Genomic DNA, 14,690 nt, shown 5'->3' on the forward strand with positions numbered 1-14,690 from the left:
GGCAAGAGAATCGCATAAGCCCAAGAGTTAGAGGTTGCTGTGAGCCGTGTGACGCCACGGCACTCTACCAAGGGCGGTACAGTGAGACTCTGTCTCTAAAAAAAAAAAAAAAAAAAAAAATGTACACAGCTATGATTTAATAAAAAGAAAGAAAAGAAAGAAAAAAAAGATTTTTCTGTGAATGACATCATTCTGGGAAAATGAGAGTACAATTTCTGGTTATTAATTTTTTTGTTTGTTTTGTTTTGTTTTTTGGAAACACACTGTTGCCCAGGCTAGAGTGCAGTGACCTCAGCCTAACATACAGCAACAACCTCATACTCCTGAGCTCAAGTGATCTTCCGGCTTCAGTCTTCCAGGTATCTGGGACTACAGTTGCCCTTCATGATGCCTGGCTGCTTAGTTGTGAATAAATCCCTCTCAGAACTTGGAGAGTTCACCAGTCTCTGCATTCCATTGTTGTTACTTTTATCTCAGGCTGCTTTCAACATGCAGTCTTTGATAGTAGTGTTGTACAGTTCCAACTGTTGCTGTGGGTGCAAATTTATTTCTCTTTTTGCTACTAGGGATCTGAGCATTCTCCTTCCTGAATCTAAGGATTCCAGACTTTTCTCTATTTTGGACATTTCCATAAGTTTCAAGTCTTCTCTTCCCCTTATTTTTCCTTTCAGAACTCAGATCAGACACGTGGACCTTGTCACTCCCTTCATCCTGCTGTCCCTCTCACAGTTTCCATCTCTTTGTCTGAGGTTCATGATGGCTATTTATTTCAGATGTCTTCTAATTTGCTGAGGGTCTTTTCACCTGTGTCTAATCGGCTGCTTCAAAATCTGAGTTCTTTCAGTGATTCAATTTTCATTTCTAGATGCTGTTCTTTTTCTTTTTTTTTTTTTTTTGTAGAGACAGAGTCTCACTTTATGGCCCTCGGTAGAGTGCCGTGGCCTCACACAGCTCACAGCAACCTCCAACTCCTGGGCTTAAGCGATTCTCTTGCCTCAGCCTCCCGAGTGGCTGGGACTACAGGCGCCCGCCACAACGCCCGGCTATTGATGCTGTTCTTTTTCTATTCTGCCTGATTATTTTGATAGAAAGAATAAGCCTCTTATTTTTTCTATGCTATGATTGCTTTAAATATAACAAAATAAACTTTATATTCTATATATGGCTTCAGTATCTGCATTTATTGTGATCTCATTTGGTAGTTTGGTACTTTATTTCCACTGATTCTCTTTCAGGGTGGTCTGTTCCCTTGTGCATTTTCTTTTTATTTTTATCATGAGCACATTTCCTAGAAGTGGGTGTGGGAGCAAAGATGAGTGAATTTGAAAAGCATCAGTCTTCAGAGTACTAGCTGTACCTATTCTACCAGGTGCCCCCCATCTAAAGACTACTTAAAATATTCACCCTGTGGATCCGGGACCATATACTGAATATAAAGCTGAACATTCCTATATGGTTCAGAATTCAGTGGGAAAAGTGTTTGTTTGTTTGTTTGTTTGTTTGCTTTTGTCCAAAGTCCATACTGGAGCCAAAGGCAAAACCAGAAATTTCCCCACAAACATTCTCTCTGGGAGAGGTTTTTTTTCTTCACATCACCTCCAGGAATATTGCCTTTCAGAAGTCCTGGCATTAAGACAGTACAGCCCCCAAATTAGAAATTATTATTATTATTTGAGACAGAGTCTCACTATGTTGCCCTTGGTAGAGTGTTGTCGTATCACAGCTCACAGCAACCTCAAACTCTTGGGCTTAAACGATTCTCTTCCCTCAGACTCCCAAGTAGCTGGTACTGTAGGCACCCGCCACAGTGCCCAGTATTTTTTGGCTGTAGTTATCATTGTTGTTTTGGCTGGCCTGGGCCGGATTCCAACCCTCCAGCCCTACCCGCTGAGCTACAGGTGCCTCCCCAAATTACAAATTAAATCCCAGTGCCCAGATCATAGAAGACATATGTTCATTTGTGTTTAATCTGTTTTTAATTTTTATTTAGTTTTTAATTGATAAATATTGTATATGTGTTGGGTACAATGTGATGTTTTGATATATATACACAATGTGGGATGATTAAGTCAAATTCATTAACATATCCTTCACCTCATATACTTGTCATTATTTTTTGATGAAAACATTTAAAAAACAACTCCCCTTGCAAATTTGAAACAGAAAATGCGGAATGCTTCACACATTTGTATGTCACCATTGCTCAGGGACCATACTAATCTTCTCTGTACTGTTTCCATTTCAGTATATGTGCTGCTTAAGTGAGCACAAAGATACAAGTTTATCTTCACTTTTCTGTCACATTTTCTATCTCTCTGCCTACAAGTGATACACTTCTGAGAAATCCTTGAGTCTAATTTTCCTATTTATTAATTCAATCAATAGCACCAATTCTGTTCTTTCAGCAATCTACTGAGTATATTATACCAAAAATGAAGTGTTTATACTGATTCTTTTTTAATAGCAATGAGGTCTTACACCATCACCTAGGCCAAATGTAGTGGTATGATCACAGCTCACTGGGACCTTGAACTTCAGGGTTCAAGGGATCCTCTTGCCTCAGCCCCCCAAGTAGATGAGATAACAGGTGCTGGACACCAAATCCAGCTAATTTTCCTTATTTTTTATAGAGATGTGGTCTCCCTATGTTGCCCCAAGCTGGTCTCAAACTCAAGGGATCTCCTGCCTTAGCCTCCCAAAGTGCTTGGATTACAGGTGTGAGGCATTGCATCAGGCCTGCATCAGGCCTGCCTGATTCTTCCTGTTGCACACAGTATTCACTTCCTGTCTTTGAGGATAGTGACCACTTTAATTTAACAATTCCTTCTTTTCAGATTTATTCTTTTTAGTCAATGGGTTTAACTATTTCTTGAGCTTTCAGCTGCTGCTTTTTCTAAAATATTTGGTGACCTCTTCTGTAGGCTCCCCTTTGGGTTTTAGATTTCTCTTTAAACACCTGTAAAGGCCATCAGCAGTTGCCTGCTTGGGAGCATTTTGTGTGGGTGAGGAATGCTTCTGGGCAGGAGTGCCTGTAGCTTGCTTGATGTCCCAGGCAGGGTGTCTGTAGTCACCCAAGTTATTATCCAGCTTCTTCATCCCATGTGTCTACACAAAGATCTCAGGTGAGGACAGGCCCTTCCATAATTCACTGTCTGGCCAACAAGCAGTGGGGGAGAGGGGATGTGGAATATTTAACAAGCCAGCTGGTCTGTCTTGGTTGTCCACAATTTTCCCAAGGATCTCTTTTGCAGCCGGGATGCACCACTCCAGATTTACAGAGACTTCAGATTCCCAGGACCAGACTTATCTTTTGCAGTCATTCTGTTGGTTTTTATTATTTGATAAATCTAATTATTTCTATTTCTATGTAAAAAGACATACTAAACACTTCATAATTTTTTAAATAATATATCAATAAGAAGTTATATTATTAAATTATTGTACTAATATTGGTACACAATATATAATATTAGATAATACCAACCTGGTCAGGTAGAGTGAAGTCCTTTCTCAAGGCTTTCCACACATTAAAATATAACTCCATTTATTTTCCTTCTTTATTCAGCACTTTCTACAAATTCTTATTTCTACATGTTTTATTTAAATATGGGAATACATTTAACATTACTCTCATAATGGGAGCATATTGGCCTCTCAACATTAGAATAGTGTGAGTAAAACATAACATTATTTCTATTAAGAGTAATTTTGCCTGTAAGCTCCCAACAATTATTGAACAATTGAACAATTATTGAAAGATGAACTCAAGAGATAACAAATGTCATCTTTGATGAACTGTGTATCCCATAATTAGTCCTTGAAAGATGGGATTTTAACAACCAACAGGGTATGCATATGACTGTATAAATCTCACTTATGCAAATAGTTAACTTCCTATTTCTCTCAAATTTAGCCTGCTTTAAACCAGGACTTTCTGTGACCAACACTAGTATCTAAGACAAAGGATAAACTACAACTAAGAACTAGAAGTACAAAACAACAATGATATTTCCAAAAGTGCTAAGTGGAAAATATTTCACATGATTCTATAATCACTTTTCCTGGCATTCTGGTGTGAACACAATGGGAGAAGCAGCAGGCCAGCATTCCACCCAGTGACACACGGCTATATCCTCAATACCACTCTTGGAGATCCATTTCCACTAACACGACCTACTGCTCTTCCCAATTGCTAAGGCCCACCCAGGAGGAGAAAAAGGAGACACAGAAGTTCCTTCAATCACAACAGTAAAACTGATGCATTCGCTGAAACAACTACATGACTTCTAGGGAAAACAATTCTAATTTTAGGGAAGGCGTAAAAGATGACACTGAATTTTTCTTCACTTCTCTGGGGGAAGAAGGAAGGAAGGAAATCAAAATCTAATCTAGACATAAAAAGAATCTGAAGAATCACATCTGAAGGGGTAAGTTTTTTATTTTTATTTACTTTTTTGTTTTTTTGTTTGTTTTTTGTGGTTTTTTTGGCCGGGGCTAGGTTTGAACCTGCCACCTCCTGCATATGGGACCAGCGCCCTACTCCTTGAGCCACAGGTGCCGCCCTATTTTTATTTTTTGAGACAGACTCTCACTATGTTGCCCTTGGTAGAGTGCTGTGGTGTCACAGCCCACAGGAACTTCAAACTCTTGGGCTTAAGTGATTCTCTTACCTCAGCCTCCCACGTAGCTGGGACTGCAGGCATGCAACAACACTTGCTATTTTTTGTTGTTGCAGTTGTCATTGTTGTTTAGCTGGCTCTAGCCAGGTTTGAACCTGGTAGCCTTTTTGTATGTGGCTGGTGCCGTAACCACTGTGCGACAGGCACGAGGCCAGGGGTGTACGTTTTTTAAATAGAATTTTATACATGCAGAATATAAGCTGTACTCATTTCAATACCAAAAGTAAAAACACCAAATACATTTGAATTGAGAGATATCATTTACTAAATGAAGCATTTAGTTTAAAAATAAAATGCCAATCTGGTACCAATTGAAGTAGAAACTGAAAAAAAGTAAAAAATTTTACAAGTTTAGCTTTTGAAATTATTAAGCAAAATGGTGAAAAGCTAAGAAACTTTTTTTAGAAGACTATATTTAAACTCCTTAAGTAGCGTCCTTCTCAAACAAGAAAATTTGGTGAGTGTGAAGTCTTTGTTTTATTACTTTATGAGACAATTAAAATCATCTTCGGCATTCCATTCCAGATACAAATCATATTTTAAACATTTTGTTGAAAGTAGAATTGGCTTTAGACACAATGTGAAATCTATCTAGGTCCTTTATTAAAAGGATTTATTTTGTAAAATTTGAATTTAGCCGGAAGGCTGCATTCAAAAATACAGTAGGCCACATCTGGCCCCAAGGCTACAAGTTCCCCATTCCCGAGAGATACCAAGTTATTCACATACATTGAATATAACACATTATTTGGTATGCTGTAATAACAAAGCAAAAAGTTTATTCTTCAAAGAAAATGTAAGCAGGAAAATAATTCCTATGCTTTTCTTTTTCTTAGTATTTGGATATTATTATGGACTACATGTTTGTGTCCCCTTCCCCTGCCAAATTTGTATGTTGAAGCCTTCAGCCTCATTGTGATGACATTAGGAGGTGGGCCTTTGGGATTAGGTATTATGGCTGAAGCCCTCATGAATGGGATTAGTGCCTTTACTAAAGACAGCTCCCTTGTCCCTTCTGCAACACGAGGACACAGCAAGAAGATTGCTATCTATAAACCAGCATGTGGGTCCCTACCAGACATGAAAGCTGTTTATGCCTTGATATTGGGCTTCTCAGCCTCTAGAACTGTAAGAAATAAATTTCTATTGTTTATAAATTACCCAGTGTCTAGTAATTTGTTACAGCACCCCTAACCAAGACAGAAATTGAATTATATTTATAAAAATTTAATTTTCCACTTTTTGGTGGAAGGGCTTATAGTCCTATATTATGAAATAGTGTTTATAAACGAAATTTATCTTAAGGTGCTTACTGTTGAGAAAATGATATCATTTTTATTAAATTTGCATTTGAAACTTACTTTGGAAGAATGCATGCTCCAATTCTACAGAATTTAAAAATCCTAAAACTCACCAATGATGGCTATAATTAAAAAAAATTACAAATATTGATGATGTAGAGAAAATGGAGCCCTCATAAACTGCTAGTGGGAGTAAAAATGGTATAGCGACTTTGGAACAAAATGTGGCAGTTTCCTTAATCATTTGAGAATGGTTACATGTAAAGTTACTATATGATCCAGCACTTTTACTCTGAGGTATGTATACAAAAACAAAACTTTTTTTTTTTTTTTTGCAGTTTTTGGCCAGAGCCAGGTTTGAACCCGCCACCTCTGGTACATGGGGCTGGTGCCCTACTCCTTTGAGCCACAGGCACCACTCTAACCAAAGAATTTTTTTAAACTCTTGTACTCACCACTCAGCATAGAACACTTCCACAACCAAAATATGGGGGGTTTTAACTCACCATCAACCAATTATCTAGTGGACAATGACTGGACATCCTACAATTTAACTCAATTCTGACACTAACTTGACTTAGTGGAGACTCCACAGGTTGAGGGCTGAGTTCCACAAGACTATTCCTCACTTGAGACAACAACTGCAAGCCCCAGGTTGTTACTCGTGTTCCTGACCTACTGTCTAGAAGTCAGGGCTCCTATGACCCCCTCCTATAGTTCAAAACTCCACAGGGATGACACACAGAATTTAGGGAAATACTTATATTTACTGGTTCATTTTATCAATAAAGGATATGATACAGGGAACAGATGACCAGCCACCTGTAGATACATAGGCGAGTTCCTGAGAACAGGTGCTTCTCTCCCTGTGGAGTCAGGTTGTGTGACCCTTCCAGCACATGAATGTGTTCACTAACTGGGAAGCTCTACAAACCCCACAAAATTTCTCTATGGAAATTTTGTCATGTAGGCATGATTGATCATTAACTCTATTTCCAGTCCCTTCCCCTTCTCCAGAGAGTGGTGGGGGAAGAGAGGGGGATGAAAGTTTCAAGCTTCTAACCATGGCTTGTCTTTCTGATGACCAACCACCATCTAGGCTCTCAAAAAAAGTCTTCCCGTTAGGAAAAAAAGCAGCTCCTAACACCTAAAAAATTCTGAGGGATTTAGGAGCTCCAAGTCAGAAACCAGGGACAAAGGCCAATATATATGTATAATATTTCTCCTTATTTCACAAAAGAAATGAAAATGTACATCTATATAAAAAACTTGAACACGAATATTCATAACAGCATTGTTCACAATAGCAGAAAGGTGGAACAACCCAAATGTTCATTAACACAAGAATAGATAAAACTGTGGTAGATCCATAAAATGTAATATTAGCCTTAGAAAGAAAGGACATTCTGATATGTGCTGCAACATGGATGAACCTTGAAAACATCATGCTAAGTGAAACAAAAAAAAATTACTAAATATTAAAAATACTTTAAGTGGAATATTATATGATTTTACTTAAAGTATCTAGAATAAGCAAATTTATATAAACAGAAAGTAGAAAAGTGGTGACCAGGGCCTCAGAGAAAGAAAGAATGGGGAGTTATCATTTAATGGGTACAGAGTGTTTGTTTGGGATGATGAACAAATTCTGGAAATGTATAGCGGTGAGGGTTGCACAACAATGTAAATATACTTAATGTCACTAAATTTACACCTAAAAAAGGTTTAGAATAGTAAATTTTATGTTATGCACATTTTATCACTATATAAAACTTAAAAATAGCCTTACAGATACAAAAGTTGTAACTTTAATATACACACACACACACACAAATATTAATTTAGATGAATTTTAATTACTAAATTGTTGACTGGGGAAAAAATAAATGAAATAATGATACAAATTGCAACACAAATGAACCCTGACAATATACTAAGTGAAAGTCACTGGTCATAAAAGATGAGAGATCACATGAGTTCCTTTTTATGAAATGTCTAGAAAGGACAAATCTATAGAGACAGAAAGTTCATCAGTGGTTGCCAAGGGCTGGAGTGTTTGGAAGGTTGGAGGATTATGTCTGAGTGGAGCGAAATTTTTTTGGAGTAATCAAAATGTTCTAACATGGATTGCACTAAATGCACGATTTTATAAACACACCAAAAATCATTGAACTGTACAATTCAAATAGGTGAATTACGTATCAAAGCTATTTTGAAAAACAAATACAGAAACTCTAGAAATCTGCTGAATCAACTGACATCTAATTTGCTACAACTATTTCAACGTAGAAATTTTACTGACAAATGATCATTAGACGTTACGGGCAGCTTTCCCCAATTATTCTCTCCAACTACAATAAGGCTTTGTGACAACCACATAGCCCCTTTTGCCTGCAACAACACCACCTGAGCTCACAGGTCTGCAGGGCCCTGTTCCCACTTAGCAGTGCTTCCATCTCAGCCAGGTCACTCACCTGCCCAAGAAAGTTGTTTCTGGCTGGTCTAGGATGGCCCCATCTGGGATGATTCTGCTCACAACTCACCTTCTAGCCTGAGACCAGGAACATGCACATAACAGAAGTATAGAAAACCTCAAGTCTGTCCTGAGCCTTCTCAAGTGTCATATTATAGGCTGGCATCCCATTGACCAGAACAAGTCACGTGGCCTGACTCAGAGTCAAGAATCAATAGAAGCAGATGCTACCTCTTCAACAGAAGGAACTGAGGAATCCTGTGGAAAGGGGGATGCATTTGGTGAGGGTGGGGAATGGGGAACCTGAACATTAGGAGTCTCCTACAACCAGCATAGGGAGTGTGCTCTGAAAAATGTTAAAGAGAACAGGTGTAAATATTTCCCATCTTGCAGATTTACCTTCTTCTCATTACCCTCTCTCTTTACCCCTTCTCACTTAAGGTGAAGGGAGGGGTAAAAGTTACCTACAATGAAAACTCAACTCCTTCTGGGGTACAGTGTGATGTTTTGATATATGTATATGACATGGGATAATTAAATCAAACTCAATAACATATTCATCACCTCTGTTACCTATTATTTTTGTTGTGAGATGTGAAATTATTTTGAAATACACATTATTATTAACTATATTCACCCCACTGTGCAACAAATTTCAAAACCTATTCCTACTATCTACCTGAAACTTTGTACCTGTGACCAACATCTGCCATCCTACCCCCAATACAGCCTCTAGTAATCATCATTCTACTCTCTACTTTTGTAAATTCAACTTTTTAGATCTAAATTTAAAGCTTTACAGTAACAGGGGAAGGTATCTAGGTAACCTTGGTCTTGGGAATATTCTCTGTTTTTACTTGAAGACACTAGAAAAAGAACAAATGAAAAACAAATCCGCAGAAAGGAAACTGTAAAGATCAGAGTAGAAATCAAAAAATGGGTGGGAGAATCTATAAAATCAAAAGCTGGTTTGGGGAAAATACAATAATCTTGATAAATCTCTAGTCAGAATCATCAGTAAACTTTGCAAATAGACACAAATTATCAGAATAGAAATGAGAAATTACATCGCTACACATTCTACAGATATTAGAGAATAATTAGAACATATTATGAATAACTTTATGCCAATAAATTTGACAACCAAGATAAATTCCTTGAAAGATGCTGAAAGCCCAGTTAAGAAGTAATAGATAGGCTCAGTACCCTTATATCTATGAAAGAAGTTTGAAATTATAGTTAAAAACCTTTCCACAAAATAAAGATCCAGTCTCAAATTGCTGCAATATTGAATTTTACCAATCTATAAATTTGATTTCACCAATCTAAACTACCAATTCTATGCAAACTCAAAAAATTGAAGAAGAAATACTTATCAGGTCATTTATTAAGTGTAGTATTCTTCTCATAACAAAACCAGAAAAAGGCATTGCGGCAGGCATCCTCAAACTTTTTAAACAGGGGGCCAATTCACTGTCCCTCAGACCATTGGAGGGCTGGTCTATAGTTAAAAAAAAAAAAAAGACAACTATGAATAAATTCTTATGCACACTGCACATATCTTATTTTGAAGTAAAAAACAAAATGGGAACAAATACGATTCACACCGCTTCATGTGGCCCGCAGGCCGCAGTTTGAGGACACCTGCATTACAGGAAAGGAATACATTAAACTGAGAACCGTGATGATTTTTGACGCAAAAATTCTAAACAAAATTTGGCAAATTAATTCAAACAATAGGAATGACATAACTAAATTTTACTGGGAAATGCAAGGTTGTTTTAACATTCTAAACTCCCACCTGTCTTCTTTAGTAAAAAAATTAAATTCCTAAGCCAGAGAACACACTCCACTTATTTTTGGGTCAACTGCTGTTTAATAGCATGGTCACCTAATAAAAGTAAAAAAAACTCTTTCCCGTACCTCTTGCGGCCTAGAATTCACCAGCGTCATTTTTTGTTCTGGGATTGTCATTTCCTTAGCATGATAACAGGGGACGCATTCAGGTATTTATAATACTAGCAATAATTTCTTCAAGTACATAGAACTGCCTTCAACAGGGCTACGACATTTCTCCCGCTGCTAACTGACCACACCAGTAAGCGTAAGAAAACTTGCCATGAAAGCGTGTCTTACACTAAGAATAACACACTATCTGGTATACAAAGGTTTGCAGAAGTATAGCAGTAGGATGAGACCAGGAAACTTATTGAAATTAACCAAACGCCTGTTTAGGAAAACCAGTACAGCATCCAGGAATCTTTCTTCTTTGGTTTGTAGGAAGGTGGTGAAATTAAATAATCCCAAATTGCTGGGATTACAAATCATAAACCACTGGGCCTTGCCCAGCCTTTTTCTTGATAAATTACCTAGTTTCAGGTAATCCTTTATTGCAACACAAATGTACTTAAGGCACCGAGCATCTGTTATTTCCACAAAATCAAGTAAAGCATTTGTGTTCTGTGTGATGGTGACTTTTTCACTGGAGCCTCGAGCTGCCCAAAAGGATTCTATAACTTGGCTAAGCTTGGGTTAAGCTTGGCTGCAATGGGGCACCAGTTACTCTGTTCATCTGATAACCTTACAACTCTATAGAGCAGTGATTTGCAACCCTGGTGCTGTGGCACACTGGTGTGCTATGAGATCTTAGGTGTGCCTTGAAATTTTTTAAAGATTAATTAAATTATTTTCAAAAGAAATTCAAAGCACAATAAGTATATCCCTTTTTTTACTCTTTTTTTTGTTGTTGTTGTTGTTGTTGACCAACATAATTTAAGTGTGCTGGGAAAGTTTAACTACAGGTTCAAGTGTGCCATGAGATAAAAAACGTTTGAAAACTGCTTTACTGGCTTGGTGCATGTAGGTCAGTGGCTAGGGTACCAGCCACATATACTGGAGCTAGCGGGTTTGAACCCAGCTCGGGCCTGCCAAACAACAATGACAACTACAACCAAAAAATAGCTGGGTGTTGTGGTGGGCATCTGTAGTCCCAGCTACTTGAGGAGGCTGAGGCAAGAGAATCGCTTAAGCCCCAGAGTTTGAGGTTGCTGTGAGCTGTGACGCCATGGCACTCTACCAAGGGTGACATAGTGAGACTCTGCCTTAAAACAAATGACAGCAAGAAACCCCACTGCTTTACAGAGCTGAGTCCTGGTGCTTTTCCGGCCTCACTGTGCATTTCCGCTGCCTCTTGTTCTGTTTGTTCCAGTAAATGTTTTGCTGCTCCCTTTGCCCATGGCTTTCTCCTTTGAACTACTTTTGTACTTAGTACACACTTCTACCTATTGTCCATATTATTCTGTATTTAATTTGCTTTGAGGTAGAGACCAGCTCTGTATCATTAGAATGTGTTATAATGGCCCAAAGGGATATATAGGAAACATTGCTGGGCACTGTCTTACTCTTTGAGGGTTGCTATGACAGAATACCTGAAATGGGGTAATTTATGCAGAAAAAAAACATTATTTGGTGCATGGTTCTTCAGCCCAGGAAGTTCACAAGCTTAGTGTTGCATCTGGCCAGCTTCTAGTGAGGACCATGTGTTGGGCCAAAGCTTCTGTAAATGGCAGAGATGTGGAAAACCAAGTGGGCATGTGCAAAGAGATCACATGATGAGAGAGGAAGCAATAGAATGTCCAGGAAGCCAAACTCATTTTTATATTATAGTAACCTGCTCTGGAGGTAACTAATCCAGTCCCACTAGGGCAAGATCACACTAGCTCCCAAGAGAGGGCATTAATCTATTCACAAGGGATCCATTCCCATCACCTAAACCCCTCCCACTAGGCCCTATATCCCAACACTGCCACATTGGAGAGCAAAGTTGAGCATGAGTTTTGGCAGATACAAGCCACATTCAAGCCCTTGTAGTCACTGGGGGAAGGACTGTACTGATCCAAACCCAAGAAATGTGGTCTTGGGAAATGAAGGCACAGAAACTGAATTGTCAAGGCTGAAGAGGGTGACAGCTGGTCAAAATGTGGTCCATAGACCAGCAGCATCAGTATCACCTGGGCACTTGTTAGAAATACAGGATCTCAGGACTCAGCTCAGACCCAGTGAATCCAAATCTGCAAGTTGTTTTGTGTTTGTTTGTTTGTTTGTTTGTTTTTTGAAATAGGGACTCTGTCTGTGTGTCGCTTGAGCTAGGATTCAGTGGTGTCATCCTACCCTATTTCCCCGAAAATAAGACATCCTCTGAAAATAAGACCTACTTACAGGAAAGATAAGATGTCCCCTGAAAATAAAACCCAGCGCATCTTTGGGAGCACACCTTCAAATAAGACACTGTCTTATTTTTGGGGAAACAAGGTAGCTCACTGCAACTTCAAGTTCCTGCTTCAGCCTCCCAAGTTGCTGGGACTACAGGTGCATACCACCAAACCCATCTGATTTTTCTATTTTTTGTAGAGATGGGGTCCAGCTCTTGCTCAGGCTGGTCTTGAACTCTTGGTCTCAAACAATCCTTCTGCCTCTGCCTCTGCCTCCTATAGTGCCAGAATTATAGGCATGAGACTCTGTGCCTGGCCCATGTTCAAGTCATGAGTCAATTCTCTTGCCTCTACCCTCAAAAGCATTCTGAGCCTGGCTCTGTCTCGGCAACTCCATTGCACTGCTGGTGTCATCTCATAACATGTCTCACCATTTTTGCTTTGCCTTCCTTGTCCTTTTCTCAACACTGAATCATGAGCTTCCAAATAATCTCCATTTGGCTGTTGATGTGATGATATATGACATGAATGTTCAGAACCCCCAGGAAAGGATTCTATAGATCATTAATATATTTAGCGATAGTAAGCCTGTAAGTGTAAAGTGTAAATGTTACTTTTATTTCATGATTGTTTCCTTTTGTCTTTTTCTTTTTGTAAATAGAGTCATTTTGGAATTCAGCTTCCTTCAACACGGAGACTTCATACCTTTATTTCCTTACTTTCCATGGAGAACTGACTGCCAATGTGAATTTCTCTTAAGGCCACAGTTTCCTGTGGTGCATTCCTGCTGAACCTGGGGATCGCACACTTTACCAGGACTGAACTTCGTGGTGAGTTCCCCACACTTTATAAGTCACGAGGTGTCCATTAGTTAGAAACAAAGCTTTAGCTAGACGAATTTTTAAAGTATTGTCATTCTTACTTTATAATTGTATTTCCTTGGTAAGTGCTAAAATTCTATGATTTTGGTTAATAATTTTTATTTTTAAGATAAATAAAACTTATTTATCATTACTCATGAGTCATGAAACATAAAAATGACGAATTTTTAAAGTATTGTCATTCTTACTTTATAATTGTATTTCCTTGGTAAGTGCTAAAATTCTATGATTTTGGTTAATAATTTTTATTTTTAAGATAAATAAAACTTATTTATCATTACTCATGAGTCATGAAACATAAAAATGATATGTCTTCTCTTGAATATAGCTGAGTAAAGTCAAGGCTGTAAACCAAATGCATCTAATCATTTGCTTTTTTTGTTTGTTTGTTTTTGTTTGAGACAGAGTCTCATTTTTTTTGTTGTTGTTGTTGAGACAGAGTCTCACTTATTAACCCTTGGTAGAGTGCGGTGGTGTCACAGCTCACAGCAACCTCCAAATCCTGGGCTTAGGCGATTCTCCTGCCTCAGCCTTCCGAGTAGCTGGGATTAAAGGCGTCCACCATGATGCCTGGCTATTCTTTGTTGCAGTTTGGCAGGGGCTGAGTTTGAACCCACCACCCTTGGTATATGGGGCCGGCACCCTACTCACTGAGCCACAGGCACCACCCCTAATCATTTTCTTTAATTATAAAAATATTTGAGCAGACATATTTTTTTTCACATGTTCAAAGCTTAAATTATTACTTTCAAATTTTAAATTTATTGTTTTTTTAAATTAGGTTGGGCTTTGAGCCATTTTAAATAAAATTACTTAAGCATATAAAACAAATACTATTTGGTATTCTCTCTATATCTCTACTATTTAGGACTTAGCAAGATTAGTACACTATGAAGATAAATATGTGAAAATCAGTTTTGTTTTGTTTTATCCTCCAGTTTTGTTTTGGTTTTATTCCCTTCACCCCCAACTCAGAGTAACATTTTTCTGCATCAGTGTTGTCTCCTTTTATAATGATTATTTTCTGTGTCTATGTAAGACACCATAGACAATACATAAATAAATAAGCACAGCTGTGTTCTAATGAAAGTTTATAAACACTGACATCTGGATATCATATAATTTTAACTTGTCACAGAATATTA

The 14,690-nt window shown here is 38.1% G+C and overlaps 1 non-coding gene across 1 annotated transcript; it reads right to left on the bottom strand.

The window, feature by feature from the left end:
- Positions 1-2,162: 2,162 nt before the first annotated feature.
- On the bottom strand, positions 2,163-2,269 carry LOC128580071 (U6 spliceosomal RNA). The gene has a single exon (XR_008378428.1). It is a non-coding gene; the product is annotated as a U6 spliceosomal RNA (small nuclear RNA).
- Between the last annotated feature and the right edge of the window lie 12,421 nt (positions 2,270-14,690).

Source organism: Nycticebus coucang, chromosome 2 (assembly GCF_027406575.1).
Source record: "Nycticebus coucang isolate mNycCou1 chromosome 2, mNycCou1.pri, whole genome shotgun sequence".
NCBI lineage: Eukaryota > Metazoa > Chordata > Mammalia > Primates > Lorisidae > Nycticebus > Nycticebus coucang.